This window comes from Agelaius tricolor, unplaced genomic scaffold, assembly GCF_023055355.1.
Source record: "Agelaius tricolor isolate 1412-34295 unplaced genomic scaffold, bAgeTri1.0.p SCAF_18, whole genome shotgun sequence".
Taxonomy (NCBI): domain Eukaryota; kingdom Metazoa; phylum Chordata; class Aves; order Passeriformes; family Icteridae; genus Agelaius; species Agelaius tricolor.
In genome coordinates, this window is record NW_027269278.1 from 6,689,908 (window position 1) to 6,712,110 (window position 22,203).

Below are 22,203 nucleotides of genomic sequence, written 5' to 3' on the forward strand. Positions count from 1 at the left end.
TGTCATGGTAGAGGCTCAAACTTGCACCAGTAACTTCATTATGTTTGTATTAATCTTAATATTGTGTCACATCCAAGAGTATTCCTATTTACAGCAGGATGGATATTCCAAAAAGCTTTCTCATTTTCCATGCAATTCACTTTTATTTGTTGACTGTTTATGAGAATATTTAATCCACTTTCTTTAAGTTTGAAGGTTACTGGAGTTGCCATTCACTCACATTTCACAGGCTCATGCATGACTTACACTTTGATCACAAATGCAAATCAGCAGCATATTTTCATGAATTTATTGCTTTTAATCAAAAATTAGGCTTTCATGTCTGGAGATTTATCTAGATACTTCATCACTTCAGTAAGGACACATCTTAATGAAAAATCACAGGACGCCGACAACACTGCTTGAAAAGTTACTATTTTGTCTGAACACAATGTTCTTCCATCCCTTCTCTAAATCAGATGTCTATATGTCTAACAATAAGAATATTTTTCAAAAATAGCACCCAAAACAATGTCTAAGTTCCCTTCATCTCTAAGAAACATGTTTTGGTTGACTGAACAAATTACTTAATATAAAGCATACCATGACGGAGTTTTCTCTGCCTTTCACTCCTTTTAATCTTGCTGATATGTTATTTACGTTCTGTTCAATAAATAAAATCAAGATTAAAAAGTTGAGCTGCCTGAGGGCACTCTTTGCTAACAGAGATTTTCAACTGTACAGCTTGTTTTCAACTTTTTATAACATCCAGAGAGACATTTTCTTCTATAAGCTACTCTATATGATGTGTGTGTGTAATCAGTGAAATCCTCCAAAATTAATAACATTTTCTCTTCTATGTACCTGCCATCCACTTCTTGATTGTCCTCTGTGATCTGAATAAACACTCCACTCCAACAGCACCTCACCAGCTCGCTGGGTGAGGATCAGGAGAGCAGAAATTCATGGTATGAACACAGAGAAACCCTCAAGGGTGATGAAGCAGTGTTTGAGAATTACAGAGCTGATGCATCTCACCAGTGGAGACAGGGAGCAGCCTCGGGAGATAAGTTGGGTTAGTTTGGGGGCCTATGTTGTGTATGGCCCCAAGCTGAGTGGGATTTGTTGCCAGACCAACAATCACCACTGTTTATTAAGAGCCATTTTTCCTCAACCAGTGAAGTGAAAATGACAAGAAAATAAACAGTTGTCTGAGAACGTAAGGGACCAGCAAGCAAACTAAAAAAAAAAAAAAAAAAGAACAGCCATTAAGCTTTCTTAACACAGCTGGAACTGGAACTGGCTTTGCTTCTGAATTGCTGCAGAAAGCAATGGAAAAGCACAATTGAGAAAGAACTGGCTGTAGTAGCCAAATTACAAATGGCTTGGAAAGAGGCCTTTTAAGCTGACACATTCTTCAGCATCCTCTGAAGATTGATATAACAAATGGTGCACTTCCTTCCCAAACTGGGGGTTAAGTGTGCAAGAAGGACCTCATGCAGAAAGTTGTCCCTCAGGGTTTCAAACCACTTTCCCTCTTTTGCCTGGATTCTGCTGCTTCTCTCAGCATGCTGCAGTTCCCAACCCAGAGATCTGTCTTGTGCCATCCAGAACTTGTGCTGATCCTGTGGTATCCCTAAGCCCCAGGTCCCCATCCTCTTCCACTCCTTGTGCCTGAGAGGGACCAATCTGATTTTTATTTATGCCTCAACATATGCTACACCTGATGTGAAGAGTTACTCTAGGGGCTGTACACATGCTGGCAGCCCTGTCCCCAGGGAGGCTTTGCCTGGCAGCTGATCAGGGGACAGAAAGTTTGCACGATGGGCTGCGAGCGAGTGCCCAGCTGCTGTTGGGGCACACAGCTGGATACCCAGGAAATCGGGCTGTGGGAGCAGCTTTAGCTCATCAAAGCACATAAATGCCACACAGCTCGAGTGTTAGCTTGGCCCTACTCCCCCCCTCCCCTTTTTCCCTCTGTGGTCCTGCTCCTTGCCTGGCTGTGCTCCCTGTCCCCATCTGTCCTGCCGTGCTCCCCCGCTAACCCCGAGGTGTCTTGCCACAATGAACCAGTGTTCCACTCTGGAGGGCTGGATCTGTCCCTGTCTTCTCTTTCTCTCTCTGGCTCTCCTTTTCCCCTCTCTGCTTTCTTTTCCATCCCCTTTCAGCAGGAACACTTACCCTTCATCTGTAAACAGTTCTCGGATACAATGCTGCCACATTAGCACTTGATTTTCATCTGAGAATTCTACCAAAAAGCATCCTCCCCAATTCCCCTTATTTGCAGTGGGATGGGACAGTGCCACAGATGTATGTGAAGCTCAGAAAGCACATCTGAGACAAGGGCACAGCTACAGAAAGTGTTTTAGAATTGTCCTTGTTGGTTCCTCCCTGACAGATACCACAAGACTGGCATTGTTTGCTTTCTGAGGCCAGAATTGCTCCTGACAATTAAACAGACACAATGTCCCCTGTCCTGGGCTAACAGGAGAGCAGCACCAGGACACCAAGAACGAGATCATGCAAACCATCTGCTCCTCTCCCTTTCTGGGAAAAGGGTTCCTTCCTATCATTTGTCTGTCTCATTCTTCCCCTTTCTTCTTTCCCTTCCCCATTAATGCAGTTACAAGAAGAAAGTTGTAACCATGATAATGCTGCACCTCAGGAAAATGGGAAATGGCACAGGATTACTTTTATTATACCTTGAAGTGTCCAAGGCTTAGGGACTGCAATGCTGATAAATAGCACTTCTAGCAATTCTACTAGAGCTCATATGACATATTCTACTTAGCTCATTATGACATAATTGCACTCTTCCAGGTGCACTACTTAGCCTGCAACCATTCCAGAGAATTGCTAAAAATTAAAATAGAGAAATAATTTAAAAGCTCACCAGCTCATATAAAGGTTCTTAATTTAAAAAAATAGCACTTTACTCTACTTTCATTTGGGTGCTCCTCAGAAATAGAATCACCAACTGGCTGAGAACCCATTTACCTCCATAAATGTACAGAAAGAAACAAGTTGAAATTACTAGCAAATAGTTTCTGAAAAAAATACATTTTACAGAGACATCCAACCTGTGAATTCCTGAGGATTTACTAAGAAGTTCTGACAAGTGTCTGAAATTCCACATTCTTGATCATATTTCTCAAAATACACAGCCCACAATCAAAACCTTGAAATCAAAATCCAGTTAATTCTGAGGTTTTCCTTTTTATACATCATCACATTTTTCATCATAAGGAGAATTTCTTTAAAGAGTTTAAAACTCACATTAAAGAGTTCAAAATTGCATTTAGTCCCATAATGTCTAATAACTGACTTCCTTAAATGTTTCTTAACAATGAAGAGCAAGGAAGCTTCTTGAGAAGAAAGAACAAAAGAACGAAGTAGCAAATAAAAGTGATCAGCCACATGACTGTCTGGAAATGCATTAATTCATCTTTCTAGTTTTGAAACCAGATGACAATCACCTGCTGTTAGGCCAGCTAGGAACTGTGAGATTTTAAGAAGCATAACTCATTAATTCTTCTTAGTAATTACCTTCACAGAACTCTTCCAATGTTTCTCTGTGCCACACAGTCCAATAGTGCCCCTGTTTCTGAGGCACAGTCTGAACAGCCTGGTTCAGTTTTGGTCTGCAGATTTGAGTAGAAACTAATTGGGCTTGATAAGGGTCAGAAGGGCTGACCAGTCCCAGCTGTGAGTAGGACCAGCCCCCACATTTATCTGGGTTTGGTTTTGGGTTGTGATTTTACTTCTTGAGATTCTTTCTCCTTTGGCTCTGGTCAGCAGATCCCACCAGCACCCACAGATGAGGCTTTCCCCACCACCTCCTGAGCCAGGCTCACAATAGGCTCCCAGGCTACTTTAAGTACCAGCAAACACATTTTTTTTCCTGGCTTCAGAACATTTTTTTCCTATGAAGTAAAAGCGAGGGATCTATTCCTACAAAATCTATCACAGTTTTTCCCTTCTAGCTCCACACTCCAGGGCTGGCCTTTGGCAGTGCTCCCTTGCAGGGTGGGGTCTCCCTCCACAGGCTCTTTTTGAGCTTTCCCAGGTCACACAGCCCTTGTCTTCCTTGTCCCACAGTTACTTTCTTGCCACCCATTTCTTTTATGCTGTGCACATGAAGCGAGGTGTCATTTAAATAGACCGCATTGGCCATCAACATGATTTCTTATTATTCATCCAGCAGGATGAAATTGTCATACCCCACACTGGTATCTAAATATTTCCTCCATATAATGACTGAATAGTCCTTGAAATTGTACCCATTATGCTTCCGACCCGCATTTGCCACCTGCAGTCATCATCTTTGTCCATCTGCACTCATCTTGGCTGTTCATCTTTGTCAAATTTACAGCAAACACTCTTGGAAGGAACAATGCACCCAGCACAGTTGTAAAGATGAGAAACCAAATGGGGGGTGGGGCTGGGGATGTCTCTAACAAAAGCCAGGTGTAGAAGTTATTAATTAACTGCAGAGATACAGCACAAATTACTCAAAGTACAATTTAAGGAATTGGCACAACTCATTTTCTTGATGCAGCTGAGAATTATATGCTCCTAGCTTTTCACTAAAGCACTACAGAACATAAAATTATTTTAGGAAAGCGTGTTCATTAAATTCTACCACATCGTGAGAAGCAATCCTTGACCAAAGTATTTAGAATAAAATATTCATATTTCAGATGATACAGGCAGTAAATTTTGACAGCATCCAATCTTAGGGAGTGCAGTATCTATACTCAAGGCCCCAGAGTAGTTGTGTTAATTGTTTCTTTTTTAAAGCAGTGCTTAAAAAGAAAAGCTTTAATATGATCAGATGAAACTTAATGAAGGTGATTTAGCCTATAAAGTTAATCATCACTTTGGTGTCACTTTCAGAGGATTTGGAGAGCTCCCATTCTGAGGCAGGAATGCAAACTTCACAGAAAGGGGCACATCCGTGTTTCTCCACTATCAGCTCTGCAGATAAAGAAGAAGATGCAGTGTCTGATTCACAGGCACACAGCTTTTCCCAATTGCTTTATGATAAATATAATCTTCCTCTTCTTGGACTTATTTGTAGATAAGCCTCTATTCCACACACCTATCTGTGTGCTCTCCAGGCTCCCCAGTGTGTATTTCTGCACTTTCTAGAGCATCTTAAAGGAAGGCAGGTCTATTAAGCCCTCATCTGTGGGCCAGGCTTTCCCCTGCACTCTCCCACATTAAATCAGCCTGGGTGTTTCCAGTAAGTGCAGGGTGCATTCACTCACATCCCTGATTGCTCACGTCTGTCCCCCCTTATTCACCCTGCAGAGGATACAAGCGTTATGAAGGCCTCACACACAACTGCAGTAAGGACAAATGATTTCCCCCATTTTAAATTATCTTCCTGAAGTAAATGCAGCCTGCAGTCCTTTAGGAGCCAAAAGGACTGTCCAGTGATTTCCATGCTATTTCACTTTTTTCCTAGCAACCAAAATCACCAGAGAGATCATGAGTGCAGAAATTACAATTAGAGTAGCTATATATTTTAAAACTGTTTTCTGCATCATGTCCAAAAGTAATTTCTTTTCATTACATTCATATTGGTAATAATAAAGAGAAGATAAGGTCTGGTGCCAAGGTAGATTATCTTGTTTCTGTAAGAGAGGAATTGGGCTTTGTGAATCCAGCTATTTGGTATCATACACATATGTGTTCACAATATTCTCCTCCTCCAGCCAAACAGGTCAGCATGAGGGGGCAGCAAACCCAGTATTGTGATTAATTAATTAGCAATGAACAGTAACTCTAAGGATTACACTTTAGTCACTGCATTCAGAACACACAAGGCAGTTCCTGCAAAGTGTTAGAACCCACAGTACCACACTGAGATTGGAAACTCAGTGCCATGTTTGAGCTTTCTCATGTTTCCTCTTCTTCTTGTGGCATGTTTCCCACTGCTTTACTACCCAGTAAAATTAACCTGAAGAGAAACACAGAGGCACTTTCATCTACCAGATCCAGTTCAAAGCTGTCAGATCTCAGCTTTGAATTCTTTGCTTTTGCTCATTCACATTCCATCAATTGCCAGCAACTAAAAGTGGGGGTTTGTGTATCAAGTGGCTTTTACTTGTGAAATATATAACATTTTGATAAATACTATAATTTTAAGTGTTTTAAAGCCTGCTTTATACTGTTAATGAGGTCATACAATAAAGAAATGGCAATTACAATTAATTTCTTTAGAGGTACTTTGCTTAGAAAATAAAATGCCTGCACAAATTTGCCAGTTAAAAATCAAAATTGTCCTATACTACATGTAAGCCTTTAGTACAAATAGAATTTCTGACAGATTTATGTTCAGGATAAAAATGTTACCTGTCAAAAACAACCATAAAAAATTAAATACCTGCTTAATGTGCAGCTTCAAGTATTGTGAATGTAGCATTCATTATCATAAACATAGTTGTATGATCTAATTATGTATTCTGTACTAAGTTTGTCAGATAACACAACTTGAAAATGGCACAACTAAATCAAATATGCTCTCCTTACCTAGTGAGTGTTAGTGAAATTGCACATAAAAAGGCTTCTTTGCAGTCAATTTTAAGACGCTGCAACTTTGTGACAGATTTTTTTTTTTTATTTTAGGATTTTATCATCAGTCTACCAACTAATTTTACAGCCTTTTCCAACATGAGAGTATCTTCATATCCAAACACAAATAGATGCTGTATGAATCATCAATCTTATTAATCTCACACTCACTGGCCAGGTGTGCCCATCTTTTCCCATGCTGTGAATCACAATTTAGACAAAGGCAAGGTAACTCTTTACAAACCACTTAACTGAAATAAAGCAAGGCAAGAATCTGAAAGGTCCAGTTTGCTTGGGTTTGTCCTGGTTTGGGCTGGGATGGAGCTCATTTCCTTCCTGACAGCTGTCACAGTGCTGTGCTAAGGCACCAATGAGCAGGCTGGGGGTACACCAGGAGCTGGGAGGGGTCACAGCCTGGACAGGGACCCCAGCTGATGCCAGGGATAGTCCAGACCATGTGGCATCATGGTCACTAAATAAACTAGGGAGACACGGCTCAGAAATGGGCTGGGCATGCCCTCAGCAGGACAGGAGCAGTTGTCCTGTACATTGCTTGCTTTCTATATTCTGTTCATTTTTATTAATAATAATTATCATTATACCTTCCACTTCTGTCCCATTAAACTGTCTTCATCTCAAGATAAAGGCAAAGTTTACAATTTTTGTACCCAATTCTGTTCCCTATCCCACTGGTGTGGGTGGGGTGCAAGCAAACAACCATGTGGTGTTGAGCTTCCTGTGAGTTTAAACCACCACAGATTCCAACATCACCATGACTTCAGGGGCAAAAGAAAGTGGTTTGTACCACACCTCTTAGACTATATAAAAAATAGCTTGTCCTTTTAAACTGAAGTCAGAGGTAAGAAAGTGTAAGTATAATTGTTTTCTCATTAACTAGAGAGGCAGAACCAGGACAAAATAAAGTAACTCAGCTTTCAACGTTACATGAGTTTCACTTCAGCCATTCTAGTCCCTAATAATGGATCCTTGGGATGTCAAATAGGTCTCACTTTTGTTTTCCTCTCAAAAGTCCTATGCCCTTGACTGTTTCTCTCAGTAGCAGTGGAAAAGCACAACTTCTGCTGCCTCACCCTTCAGCTGGAGTCATTTTCTGTGCAATGATCCCTCCCCTGCCTCTCTCAGGTACAGATTTGCCCTCCCAGCCTTGTGACACAGTTCTTGTTCACCAGGTGCATTTTCAACTGTTCTTTAGAAATGAGCAGCTACACCTGCTGTCTGGGGTGGTCTGAATTTTCTACTCCTTCCATTGCTCCCTCCCTGCAAAGTCAGGTTTTGATCATTCCTTTGTTCTCTGGCTCCCAGCTTCTTTGCTGTCATTCTGAACATATTCTCACAGAGCCTCTTTGTACATGTGATGACGTCTGGCTGGAGCATCTCAATAGGATTGGAAAAACTGTGTTAATACAAGGAAATACCCTAATTATTATCATTTCCATTCCTGCTACTTGCAAAACTGATCCTGGGGTGACAGTCCCATTCTATTTGACACATATACACAAAATATTCAGCCAAAAGACCATCTCTGTAAAAGAGGCTGTAAAAATGGGTTCTGAAAAATCACTGTAGGTTCTTCTTGATTTAAAGGAAGATGTCTCATTTATTGAGACATCTGTATTCTGCTTTTCCCCCAATTTTTTAAACTTCTAAAAGCAAATTTATATCTATTTCATGAAAAACAGGGCAAAGAGTGATCTTCCTACATGCATAAAAAAAGTAACCTAAGGCTGTAAAGGTACATAGAAGAAAATGGAGGAAACAGAGTGTACACACACACTTAAAAGTTATTCACATAAGAGCTAATATTTACTTCCAAATCTCAATTTTATTATGGCCATAGTAACACAAACCTAGGTGTAGATATCTATGATCTACAATCGTCTGTGAATAGCTACTCCCCACAAAGCACAGTAATACAACTCTTCCAGTCAAAGGAAATGCTGGGCTTAAACATCTTCAGAAAACAAGTACCCAAATTTCATCTTAGTAATACAAAGCAAGGGCCTAAATTATTTTTACCTCAACATTCACCCTGCCATGATATTGTTCAAAGAGCCTGAAGAATTAAAAAAAAAAAAAACAAAAAAACAACCAAAAAAAAGCACTTCAAAACTATTGAAAAATCAGAAACTCTCTTCATAATGTTCCAGCTAAATTATGAATTAAAATCATTCCATTATAATGCCACACAATTGGGGCCTACTGGGGAAATATTGGCACTCTACAAATTAGAGTTGTAATAATACAATTCTTGATTTCTAATACTTAAAATTTTCCCCATGGTGGTTATGCTAAGAATAATAATAATAATGTGCAATAATTGTAATTAATCTAATTAGTTCATTAAAATGATGATGGCTATTAACACTATAGGTCATAAATTAAAACAAGACCTTCTCTGAACATTAATAGAGATGAAATATGTTTTCCTCTGCACAATGGACAAGGCACCAGCTGCTTCTTTGGTGAAAAAAAAATAGCACGATGATTATCTAAAGATGCAAATGGAGTTTCTTTCTCTACCCACTGTGAAGGTTGAATATCAATGACACAAAACCAATTTTTCTTCAGAAGGAAAGGAAACGATCACAGCCCACTGCAGAGGAGGGAGAGCTTTTCATTTCCCAGTTCAAGGCCTATGACCTGGCAGCACTCCCCCAGCCCTACTGTCCCCTCCTCTGTCCCCTTCCTCCTAAGAAACATCCATGTGAAAAGCTATACTGATTACTAAACTTACTAGTACATTTGCTTGTTTTCTATAATATATTTATGGGGTTTCATTCCTGAGCTTTTGGGTATTCATTTGTATGCATTAACTCTATCTATGTGAAACATCATATATAATAATAACTATGTATCTTGGTATGTGGAGGTGAAAACCTTGTGCAATGGTGCAAAAAAAAAAAAATAAATCAATTATTTATGTCCTTTTTATTGCCTCACTGGCCAGATAATTCTGTGTTCCCTGGGGCTTTAACATTGCTATCCTGTGAACAGATTACAGCATCCATCATTTGCTTGAAATCCACATACCAAATAAATATTTCTTCCATCTGCCTCCAATGTGAAATGCCACCTCTTTTCTACAAGCACTGGTATGATTCAGTCTTCAAAGAGCTCCAGGTTTCCCTGCTATAAAAGCTTTAGAGTCTAACCCAGGCCAAGGAAAATGGTGCCATCAAGACAGGACATTCCAGTGTCCTGTTCACATCAAACCTTTTGAAGAACTCAAATCATCTTCCTTGAAAACAGGGAACTCACATGCAGAATACTTTGTCAGAAATACAAAGGATACCACAATCCATGCTTTCCTGAGTTTCCCAGGAAAATGTACTAGTGGAGAATGCCATTATGTGAAGCTCTCCATGAAGTCAGCCTTGTGTACCATAAATATTGCCTCCCTCTCCACACCCCAGAGCCAGATGGAAAATGACATCCTACAGGGAACAGCAAGACAGAGAGCAGAGCAAAGTGGAACCTGTAGAGAGATTTTGCCAAATGACAGAATTTGTAGAGGTCACAGGCAGAAGAGAAGTCACAAAAGATAAAAAATCCTCTGTGGCTTCTGGGTTAGCAGACCTGTGGTTGACCTCAAGCCAAGTGGCCTTACACAAGTTATTTAATGCTGTCACAGAGGGTTTGGCTCCTTCATAAGCAAATATTCTATTCAGAAAATATATTTACTATATCCTGAGTTGCATCCTTCACATATTTCAAGGGTAAGCTACAAAAGTGAGGGTTCAATTTATAGACAAAGGCCATCTGCCCACCTCCCAAAGCAGCCCTTCTGTAATAGAGCTGCTCCTTCACCAGCCTCTGAGACAGATGCTTTGGGATGAAAAAATGTTAAATTCATTTATTTGGTAATTTCCTATCAGTTGATACAGACAGGAGTGAACCAGAAATATGACAAAACTCTAGTATCTCCCTATCCAAAAATTAGCATGATAAAAAGAAATAATCTAAAACCTTGTAAGAAATTAAAAGAAATTGCACTTCAGCTGGGAAATGGCATCTGATTTTGTTTTCAGATATAAACTCGGAGAAGTCACAAAACAGCTAACTCTTGAAGGATGGTAATTACTAAGAATTCATGGAAGCTGTCTAGGCATAGATTTATTTTTGTTTAATGTGCAACTTCAGTGGTAGTCTTAAGTTAGGAAAAAAATGTTATTTTCTGTGCATTTTTAAAGGAAATAATGAATAATTCAATTTTAAGGAAGGAAGCACAGGAACAATTGACTCAACCTTACCTTTTCACTGTATTATTTATGCTGGCCTTTATTTCCATAACAGATAAACCTCTCTTTAAAGAACTAATATTTCTAGAACAATTGTTTTTAATTACAAAATCTCAAAACATTTTCCTAGGACTGAATCTCATTTTGTGAAATAAGCTTGATAAAAAAATAGGAAAAGACAAAAAAACCCTAACATTTGAATAACATTCAATAGCAATTTTGGCCAAAGAGTTACAGACTTGGCATTTTTCTTCATATGAGCTGTTCTATTTACAGGAAGAAAACTGCTGGTCTGTGGAAAGAGAGGGGAAAGTCCCAACCTCTGAAAAAACACAGAACTTGAAAGTATTCTTCTTTATGCCATCATTTTCCTTGCCCTTACACTTCTCAGAGCCTGGCTGCTATTAGAAAGGTAAACTGAGACAGAGAAAAATCATTTCTTCCACAATTCACGACTGCTTTCCACTCTGCTTTGTGCTGTTCTTAATAAGTCAACTACAGTTCATGCTCCAGATATAGTGTATTATAGCTCTTCCTTGTAAAGAAACACAATAACTAGGAGGGATAAAAAATGATCACCCTCCCTCCAAATTATAAGCAAATTGTTATAGGTCTAAAGATCTTGTTTCCAAAATAATGGCTTTGGTATTCATGCTTTTATTTTCCTTCCTTTTTTTTCAGTTTTCTTTGTTGGTGTTATGGTTCACATTTTCAACTTCTCTGGAACAATGAGAAGCAAAAACAAATATAGCACTTAAAAAAATGAAAAGCTGGTTCTTGTAAAATACTACCAACCTGGCAGCTGGAGCTTTACAAATAATATCAAATATTGCAAGGAAATAAAAAGTGAAAAATAATTGTTAGAGAACATTAAAGACAAAATGCCTTAGAGGAGAAAAATTTTGTTAACAAAACCCAGAATTTGAAGAGGACCAGGCAGCTTCTTCCTCTTGTCTCACATCCTGCACTTGTAACTTAATTGTTATTCCTGAGATTTGCATGCTGGTCAGCACTAATTACAAAACCTTGTTGAAGATCCTATTTTCATCTCTGGTATTTTCTGTCTGCATTAAAAAAAAATACTAATATCCAGGCTAAACATTGATGAGGTCTAAAAATCTTATCAAAATCCCTGTGTTCACTTGGAGAACCTTTACTTTGGTGACACTGGATACACAGGGATCTCATACCAGAAAAAACAAGTTCACTGAAAGCTCATGCATAAACAGACTTGACTTATGTCTTTGTTGGTGCAGTGCCCTTGCTGATCTCATGAAGACAATGGAATGTCAGAGAAATAAACAGCAAGAGCTGCTACTAACACCTTCAACACAAGGATTTCTTCCTTAAGGCACACAGATCTCAGCAAACACTGCTGGCAGGTTTCCCTTTGTTCATCGTGTTCCTGCTGAGTCCAGATGTTTACCTTTGCTCAGTCCAGTCAGAAAAAACACCAAAGGTTTCCTGATTTGCTGGTGGCAGAGCTCTGTGAGCACAGCTGGTCCAGCCCAGGGACAGAGCCTCTCTGGCTCCAGAGGGGAAGGAGAAGTCATTACAACTCCATTTCAAGGCCTGCAGTCACAATTCTGCTGCACCTTGGAGTGAGGAGCTCAAGTAGTTTTCACAAAGCACAAGGTTGGAAGAAACCTTCAAGATCATTGAGTCCAACCCATGCCCTAACACCTCAACTAAACCATGGCACCCAGTGCCACATCCAGAATTTTTTTAAACACATCCAGGATGGTGACTCCACCACCTCCTTGGGCAGGCCATTCCAGAACTTCATCACCCTTTGTGTGAAAAACTTTTTCCTAATATCCAACCTCTATTTTTCCCTTGAGCCTGTCTGGATCATCTGCATCACTTCAGATCGTTCAGTGCAGGCCTGTGCCATCACAGCTACACTGCACTTCTGCTGGACTGCTGCCCATCCTCTTTCTATTCCATTAAAAACATCTTGCCTTCAGTCAGGACTTTGCATGAACAAGAAACTGGAACCCCCATGCTGAGAACTTCCAATGAATCAGGATTTCTAAAATGCAGGTGGCTCAGCACTTTCTAAGGATCTTGGGAGGATCCTCAGGGTGGGTACTTCTGGGCATGAGGCAGTTTAAGTCAATGGTCAGACCTGAGCACCTTATCCCTCATTTGGACAGTTAATGTGGTGAGGAGCTGCCATTCCCCTCTGGGCTGCAGGGATCCTTGGCACACAATTTCAAGGCCAAAGCTTGGCCAGTACAGGCACTGTCTGGGGCTCCTGCACCAGCCCCAGTGTTCCACTGCCCTCCTGACACCTCAGCCCCTACAGCCCATTCAAGCAAAGTCTTCATTAGTTTAATTTCAGGGGGAGGTAGGTAATTCTTGCAGGTCTGTCATTTCCTAGATTTTACTCCCTGTGCTACAGGTACAATTCTTCTTTGTTGATTCCCATGGGGCTGAGCACATGCTCAGACAGAGTAGGAGATCACCTCAGCTAAGTCTGACTTTTTTGCCTACTGACATTCATGATTAGATTAAGTTCTGGTTGTTTGGCTGTCAGAATCCATTCTGTTAAAGAACACTGAGTATAAATTGCATAGTTGTGTCACTAATGATAATTCTAAAAAATGAAACATTTCTGCATATGAAAACAGTAAAAAAAAATTCAGCATTTTTTTTCTGGCTTAAAACCAAAACATGAGTTATCCCTCCTGCACTAGAAACAAATAGAACAATTAAAAGGAAAAACAACTTTGCTTGAGGGAAAAATTATTATTTTTTCTTAATCAAATTCATGAATTTTAATCAGTAAGTGCCTTAATGTGTGAAGGGAAAATGGCAATTTTCAGAGCTCTTCTCCCTGGAAGGATATTATATTATATCTTTTCCATTCTGAATGTCCTAGACATATTTTACAAGTGCCTACTGATACTTTAAAGTTAGGATTGAATTCTGTATTTAAATTGCAACCCATATCCAGTTTCAGGTCATTGAGATACAAAAGGTCGTGATATTTGCCTTTCATTTCTCTCCTCTCAGAATACTAAAATTTGAGACTATAAAGAATGCTGTATGAAATATAATTTCTTGCCAATTGCATGAAGAATATACAGTGATTAAGTAAGTAGCTTGACCTGCATTGTTTAATCCTATTCACCTAGGATCACCTTCAAAAATTTGGCTTCTCAATGCAAGTCTGAATATTTTAAAGAATACAGGAAAAGTTTCAAGGTGAAAAATGGCCATGAAAGATGAGAATCTGCTTCATCTTTGGGTCAAAAACATTGTCTCTGAATAAAAACAATGAAAAAAAAGATCAAAGTGACTTTTCTTTTGCATCCAGCAGAGAATATTTTATTTTCAATGTGGGACCTGAGAACATAAAATATGATAAAAGAGAATGTAGGCTAGATGGGCTCCCTCCTCCCATCCCCACAAACTTCAGAAACAGACAGGTTTCTGAATAAAGCTTTCAATCCTAATTCCACACTACCCCTTTTTACTGTCCTAGTGAAGAAAGCAGACAAAGTCAGTAGATCTTGCATCTACTTTACAGCTGCTTAACACCTCCAGATGGACGAGGTCACAGGGCAAATGACATTGAGAGGCAGCACTTCTACTGAAATTGTTAGATTCACCAATTTATAGGAACTGAAATGCACCATTATTATCATCCAGTCTGACCTCCTGCATATTGACAGCCACAGTCTGTTACCAACTTCTTCCTGAAGTGAGCCTGTAAAATCTATTCCAGCCACCCTCTATCTTTTGAAATATGCCCATTTTGATTTTGGCACATTAAGGAATGGATATTCTATCTCATTCCTCAGTAAATTTTCAATTGGGTAAATCAGTCTCACTATTAAAATGCAATGTCTTAGTTCTAGGACAACATCAGGTCCCTTATTTTTCGTGTACTACCAGTACACTGCCAAAACTTCGTCCATCCCTTTTGCCAAGCACATATTTATGCCTCAAAACAAAAGCTGCCTTTTAGCATCCCATAGCAGGGACTCCTCAAGCTCAGATTAGTGCATAGCAGTCACTGTGACAGGGAGTACCAGGACAGTTCCTGCACAGCTGACTCCTCAGGAGAGCAGCTCTGAGGGGACACTGTCCCTCCTGTGCTCTCTGCTGCTTTTCCTCTGCTCATGGCAGGGGCTCAAGGCACACCTCAGGGTTTCATTACATGCAGCAATACACAGATACATCCTAAAATGCTGTTTTAAACAATATACAAAATACATCCCAGATACTGTCTTGTCTCAAAATACCAGCACTGGCTGCTCCCATCAGACCCCCAGTGACCCACACCAGATGTCTGCTGGGGCACATCTCATCCTCCAAACACTGAACATGTGAAAATGTGTCTTCCTATCACTTCCACACACGTATACATTCACAGCACCCAAAAACCAAAACAGCAGCTCACAGCTGTGATATCTGTTCCCTTTCCCCCTAGTTCATCCCCTCAGGGGTGCTCACAGGCACAGGGAGGGGCTGAGCTGGCCGAGCTTCCCCCCTTTCCCTCCCTTATCCATCTCAGAGGTCAGAGACAGGGGAAGGGAGACAGGGAGGCAGCTGGCAGCAGGGAAAGGGCAGCACAGGAACAGCTGCCCATGCACAGGGGCTCCAACACCTTCCCTCGGGCTGCATCCTGGGGCTGGGGCTCAGCCCAGGCACCCAGGGCACAAGGAACAGGGGCTGTGACACTCCCTGTGCCCTGCTCAGGGAGCCAAAGCCATACTGAACCCAGTGTGGGCAGTCACAAATCACATCAGAACCCAGCAATTCCACTAAGAGCCTCCTGATCTCCCTTGGAGGAACTCATCCAGACTGCATTCCCCAGCCAGTAAGGGCTTTCTATTTACACAGCTGTGGATCTCCAAATAGAACTGATTTCTCTTTTTTTTTAATCTGCTTCCTTTGAAGTATTTAGCAGGTTGACAGAGCTTTCAGCTGCAACTCCCTGCTTCCTCACTCTTAAGCCTAATAGCTCATCAAGATGTAGCTTGCCAAATCTGCTTTTTCTCCTCCTCCCCCATAATTTCCGTTGTCCTTTTCATCATCCAGGGTTTTAAGGAGCTTCTGCTTATGAGGTTTAGAGGCAAGACACTCATGAGTCTGCTGATAATGCATCATGTAACTTACTGATTTTTAATCCTGAATCAGGATCTCCTCCCTTTTAAATAGAAGTTGTATCTTTACCAGCTATTTGGTTTGTAAAATTTAAATTTGACTTGGTGCTATGACTGCTAACCTAATGCCTTCAACTGCTGAAAACCACTTTGTTCTCTTTTCATAAACATCACCTACAAATAATCAATTTAACTTCCCTGAATATACTGTCCAGTCATCTTGTACATTTGTGATCTTACTTTTATGCAAAAGCTGCAATTTATTACCATTAAAATCCTGTTACAGAGGATTATTTTCAATTTGTTGAAATTTAGCTTCTGTGCTAGAAAACAGGGAAGAAAGATGGAAAGAAAGACCAGGATGGACTTATTTTGCAGGATGCTTGTCTGCATTCATGCTAAGGGTATTAAATGGATTTATTTCCTCAAAGAGGAGTAAGGAGGGAGTTAAACATAAAAGGAAGAAGATTAGTTTGACACTGAAGGACTGAGGAGGTTTTTTTTAACAGTATTTAGAAAAAAAGAAAATATATAAAATCCCTCTCATGCCAAAACTTCCTCCCACTCTTGACTCCACTGTAGGTTATATAGGTATGCTAGATTTGCGAGTAATTTATTATTGAAAAAAAGAACTATTAATTTGTTTTCTGTTAAAGAGATAAAGCACATAAATAACTCTCCATTCCTTCACTTTGAAGTGTCAGGTGTCACTTTGCAGTGCTAAGTTTATTAGCCTTAAAAGTCTTTTTCTTCTTTTGCTTTGTGCTTCTGCTCTTTTTATCATGTGTCACATTTATGGAAATTTTAACTAACATTTTAGAGTGCTCTGTTTATACCACAGATGGTTTATTTTTAATTTATATATTTATTTTTATTTACTGTTTTCTCTTTTCTGACTCAGAAATTTAATGAGCTCTCCCCCACCCCATACCCAGGGGAACTAAGAAGACTGAAGAGAACACATTAAAAGAGGCAGTTGATTTTTGAGCTGTTCAATGTGAAATATGTTATTTATAGCAGAGAAATTGAAGCCTGTGGCCACTATAAAAATGCTCAAAGTGAGGACAAGATGCCTTTAGTTGTGGGGAAGAGTAACTTCTTCACAAGTCATCCCACTAAATTTAACAGGAATTCCTGTGGACCAACTGTGTGTAAAACTGAGTGACTGCTACACCGTAACACATCATAAATCAAACAATGGTTTGTGTTGGAACAGCTCCTCCAGTTCCACCCCTGCCATGGCAGGGACACCTTCCACTGTCCCAGGCTGCTGCTAACCCCACCCAACCTGGCCTGGGGCACTTGCAGGGATCCAGGGGCAGCCACAGCTTGTCTGGGCACCCTGTGCCAGGGCCTCAGCAGCCTCTGTGACACCCTCTGTACCCTCTGTGACACCCCTTGTACTCTCTGTGACACTCTCTGTACCCTCTGTGACACCCTCTGTACCCTCTGTGACACCACTCTGTACCCTTTGTGACACTCTCTGTACCCTCTGTGACACCACTCTGTACCCTTTGTGACACTCTCTGTACCCTCTGTGACACTCTCTGTACCCTCTGTGACACCACTCTGTACCCTCTGTGACACTCTCTGTACCCTCTGTGACACTCTCTGTACCCTCTGTGACAACCTTTGTCCCACCTGTGACACCCCTCTGTACTCTCTGACATGCCTTGTACCCTGTGACACCCCTTGTACCCTTTGTGACACCTCTATACTCCCTGTGACACCCTTTGTATCCCCTCTGACACCCTTTTTTATCCCCTGTGACACCTTCTGTATCCTCTGTGACCCCTCTATACCCCCTCTGGACCCTGTAAAACCCCTTGTACCCTCTGTGACACCTCTCTGTACCTCCTGTGACACCTCTCTGTTCCCTCTGTGACCTCTCTATACCCTCTGTGACATCCTTTTTACCCTCTGTGAATCCTACATGGCCCCTGTGACATCCTCTGTACCCCAGTGCCACCCCCTGTACCCCAGTGCCACCCTTTATAGGGTGTCACACGTAGGACAGGCACCATCCCATGCCCATCCTGCAGTCCTGCCCCTACAATGATGCTGTTTGTGCTGCTGCCTGCAGAAATGTTGATATCAAATGTATTGTGGAGCCAATCTGCTGTGCCTCTATTTACATCAGCTGGGGAAGGATGGCTTCTCTATTACTCAGTTAACTTTGCAGCTATTTTCCATTTTCCCCCTGTGGCTTCAAAGAAGTCAATAAGCAATTGATAAATCTTCTGTAGCCCTGGGCAATTAATGGGAGTTACACAGCATTGACTGCATCAATCCTCGTGTATGTGAAAAGCAAAAAATTGATTTCACAAATTTACTGGTACCTATTGATTTAGTGCCTCTTCCCCAGACTATTCCCATTTAATGTTTTTGTGAGGTCATTGAAAAAAAAAATCAAACTGTCAAATAAAATCTGTTTCTTCAGAGCTTTATCTGTTACATTATTTTGCAAGTATTTTTGGCCTCAGCAATATGTTTTCAGGCTGAGCTTCAGGCTTGTAAGATTTTCATCATCTACAAAGCAAGCATAAACAAACTGACCCAACCAACCATTTAGTGAAGGTGTTTTGAAGGTTCAGGATTCTTTTAAAAAGTGAAAATTCCACCTACAAAAATCCTTACTGAGACTTCACAGGCTCAAGATGAGTTTACAGACAAATCAAAGTACTTGTGTATCTAACCATCCAATTTGCATCTGCATGCATCTGATTGGCAGCTGAATACCATGAACATCCATAAAAACCGTTAGTCCAAGCAGCCAGATTTGTTCCTAGGACTGAACTTCTAGCAGAGGATCACAGAGACAAATGCAGCAGAAGTAAACTGAATGTATCAAAAAATAGCAGCTTTTTGGGAAATTTGTCCTCATGCACCTGTTGCTCACAGCTCATCACCCACATTTGTGAAGACACAATAGGCAGAACAGCAAGGAAAAATTACTTTGCTTTTTTTTTGTATATATATTAACTCATTTTTTGTTAAAAATGACATTGAATGGGAAGTCATTTGGTTCTGCATGCTCTTTAGTGTCATCCTCTTTCAGGCCTTAGAGTCAGCAGTGTGGGTTTGATCTCATTGTCAGCACAGTGATACTCTGTGAACCCTTTTATTTCTTTCCTATAGATGCTCTTTGCCAGCATCTCCTGTCAGGACCAACCAACAACCTCAGGTTGCTGCAAGGAGCAGCTAAAATGAAGAGTTAGAAATTCACAAGATACCTCTTTTGCAAATGTATGCCCTGCTCTTCAAACATGGAAGTAAACTAACATTTTTTCAACTTTTTTTTTTAAAGGAAATAATTTCTACAGGATGTAGGGATAGAAATGCTGTGCTGAGCTCTGAAGGGAGTGAGCCTGAGAAACATTGGTGTTCTTACCTACTTTGAAAGTTCAGGAGACTGTCTTTTGGAGCAATACTGAATCCAGAACTCAAAACCTCAAGTCAAAAACCTGAGTGAAAATCTGCTTCTATGGAAGTGAAGCCTAAGTGCATCGACTGATACACAGAAAAGAGCGAGGCAAGACTATGTCTGCAATCACAACCCAAGAAAGAAGATTGCTCCACATGCAAGTGCCAGCCTCATGAAAATCATAAATGCTTTAGGGTCTCTACATGCATTAAACTTGATTTGTTCCTCCCCCTCCCCATGCCATCATACCTCTGCCTGCTGGGTGAGGCACCGGGCTCTGCTGGGCCGGGCTCTGCTGGGTGAGGCACCGGGCTCTGCGCTGGGCCGGGCACCGGGCTCTGCGCTGGGCCGGGCACCGGGCTCTGCGCTGGGCCGGGCACCGGGCTCTGCGCTGGGCCGGGCACCGGGCTCTGCGCTGGGCCGGGCACCGGGCTCTGCGCTGGGCCGGGCACCAGGCTCTGCGCTGGGCCGGGCACCGGGCTCTGCTGGGCTGGGCACCGGGCTCTGCGCTGGGCTGGGCACCGGGCTCTGCTGGGCCGGGCACCGGGCTCTGCGCTGGGATGGGCACCGGGCTCTGCTGGGTGAGGCACCGGGCTCTGTGCTGGGCACCGGGCACCGGGCTCTGCGCTGGGCACCGGGCTCTGCGCTGGGCACCGGGCACCGGGCTCGGCGCTGGGACGGGCACCGGGCTGGGCACCGGGCACCGGGCTGGGCCGGGCACCGGGCACCAGGCTCTGTGCTGTGCCGGGCACCGGCCTCTGCTGAGAAGCCTTTCCTGAGCACACATCAGGTTCCACAGGCTCAAAAAACCCACTTGGTGCAGTGGCTGTCCAGAGCTTAAACAATCTGCACTCAGTACCTTCTTCTGTGAAACAAAAAATGAACAGATTTTCAAATGTCTGTTTTTTATTGCCTGTATAGAATAACAGATCTCTGAAAAATGAAATGAAAACTCAGAATACTGTTATTTATAAATACATGGTAAGTTCTGAGGTACATTTTAGTATGTGAATTACAATAAAAGAAACCAGAAATAAAAAAAAAAAAAATTTCAACTGTGTAAGTGATATCAGGAACTCCATATGCATCTATCAATTGTGAGGAAACGATCAAAGTAATTTTTAATAGGAACTAACAAACTGAAATTTAACAGGATGACTTGTCAGCTTGATATCCAGCAAGTCAATGATCCCATAGCTGAGTAAGGACAACTAATTATTTAAGAACTGTTGCTGTAGTGACAGTGTCAATCCCATAAAATGTTTCCATTTTTCATTTGACAGAATAAAGGATCCTTATTTATTCTAGTAATGACTGCCCTTGAACGATGAAAAAATGTTCTCTGAAGTATTTCCAAAGGAACAATAAAAAATAAATAGTTACTTCTTCCTTATGTTGTTCAATAGTTGTACTTTAAAACCCACTGAACATTTTATAAAATAATATTTAACTCCTTTTTAAGTACTTACTAGGAAACACTAACTCCCTACTAAAAAGATCTTTCTCTAATATTAAAATGAAAACACAAATGACCATAATATAACAACAACAACAAAAAAAGATTTTACAATGATAGATATAAAGAAAAGAATAGGTACTGAGAAAGTGGAAAACCGTGACAATTTTATTTTGAAGTTTATCTATAGATAAAGAATATCCACATTCTTTCCAAAAGTTGCTTTGACATTTTTATGAATACAATTACTGTTTCAATATAGTTCTTCTGTCTGGGCTGTCCTTGCTCTGTAACTTACCATTCTTGTTGTGACTTTGACTTTTATCGTTTATAAATGTATCATTTCCAACACATCACAAATGAAAGCTGCATAGAATTCTGTTTCACTTACATGAGGAATTTGCAAAGGCCTATTTTACTTTAATGCAATCTGCTAATTTTGTGGTTACATTGATAAACAAACTGAAAACCACAAAAATACATGCTTGATATTTTTTCTATATTTTCCTCAAACAGATTGCAAACACCAAAACATAAAAATGAAGACAAGCTTTACAAACACAAAGGATTAAAAGAGATGTAAATGATATTATGTGGGAGGCAGCTCCTCCAGCCATCCCATTAGAGAATCAAATAAAAAAGCTTTAAAAGTAATATATGAATTAATCAACTCTATCAGCAACCTCACCACTACAAAATTCCGAGCTAGAAGGAAATAGCATCAACTCATTTCAAACTACCACCCTACCTATAACAGGAAAAGAGAATTTTACTGTCATATATTGTCATTTATAACCTGCTAAAGGTCTAATGTCAAGCCTCATATCAGGTAGCACTTCACTGATAAAAGCCTCAAGCTCCTTGGATTTTGGAGGATGCAGATTTGAGAGAGAACATGAAAACCTGTAGCTGTCACCTGTCACTTTGTCACCCTTCATGTCCCCTGCTCACAGCACCCACCCTCCATCAGCCACTGCTGCCCCCATGTCCTGTGGGACTGATGCAGCATTAGTGGCTAAAGGCAGCACCACAGGGGTGGAAGGTGTTGAAAATGCCACCAGGTCACGTTCATTCTAGGTAAAAGAAAGATTCAGACTGTTCTGTGGTAAGAAATTCACCCTGGAGAACAAAGATGCTGCTCACTGTCATGCAACAAGGCTGTGGATACTGGGTTGTTCAGAAAGCAGAAAAGCAGAAAAGCAGATCACTACAAAATTTCCAGTGTCATCACATTGTTCTCAAAGTAATTTCCATTTTATGCTTCCAATTTTTAACTTGTGCACTCTTCTTTCCTCCACACAACAGATCTACAAAGACCTGGTACCCAAAACATTTTAACATCACTGTGGTCATAGATGGGATTTGTGCCAGTCAAGAGAACAGGCTTAC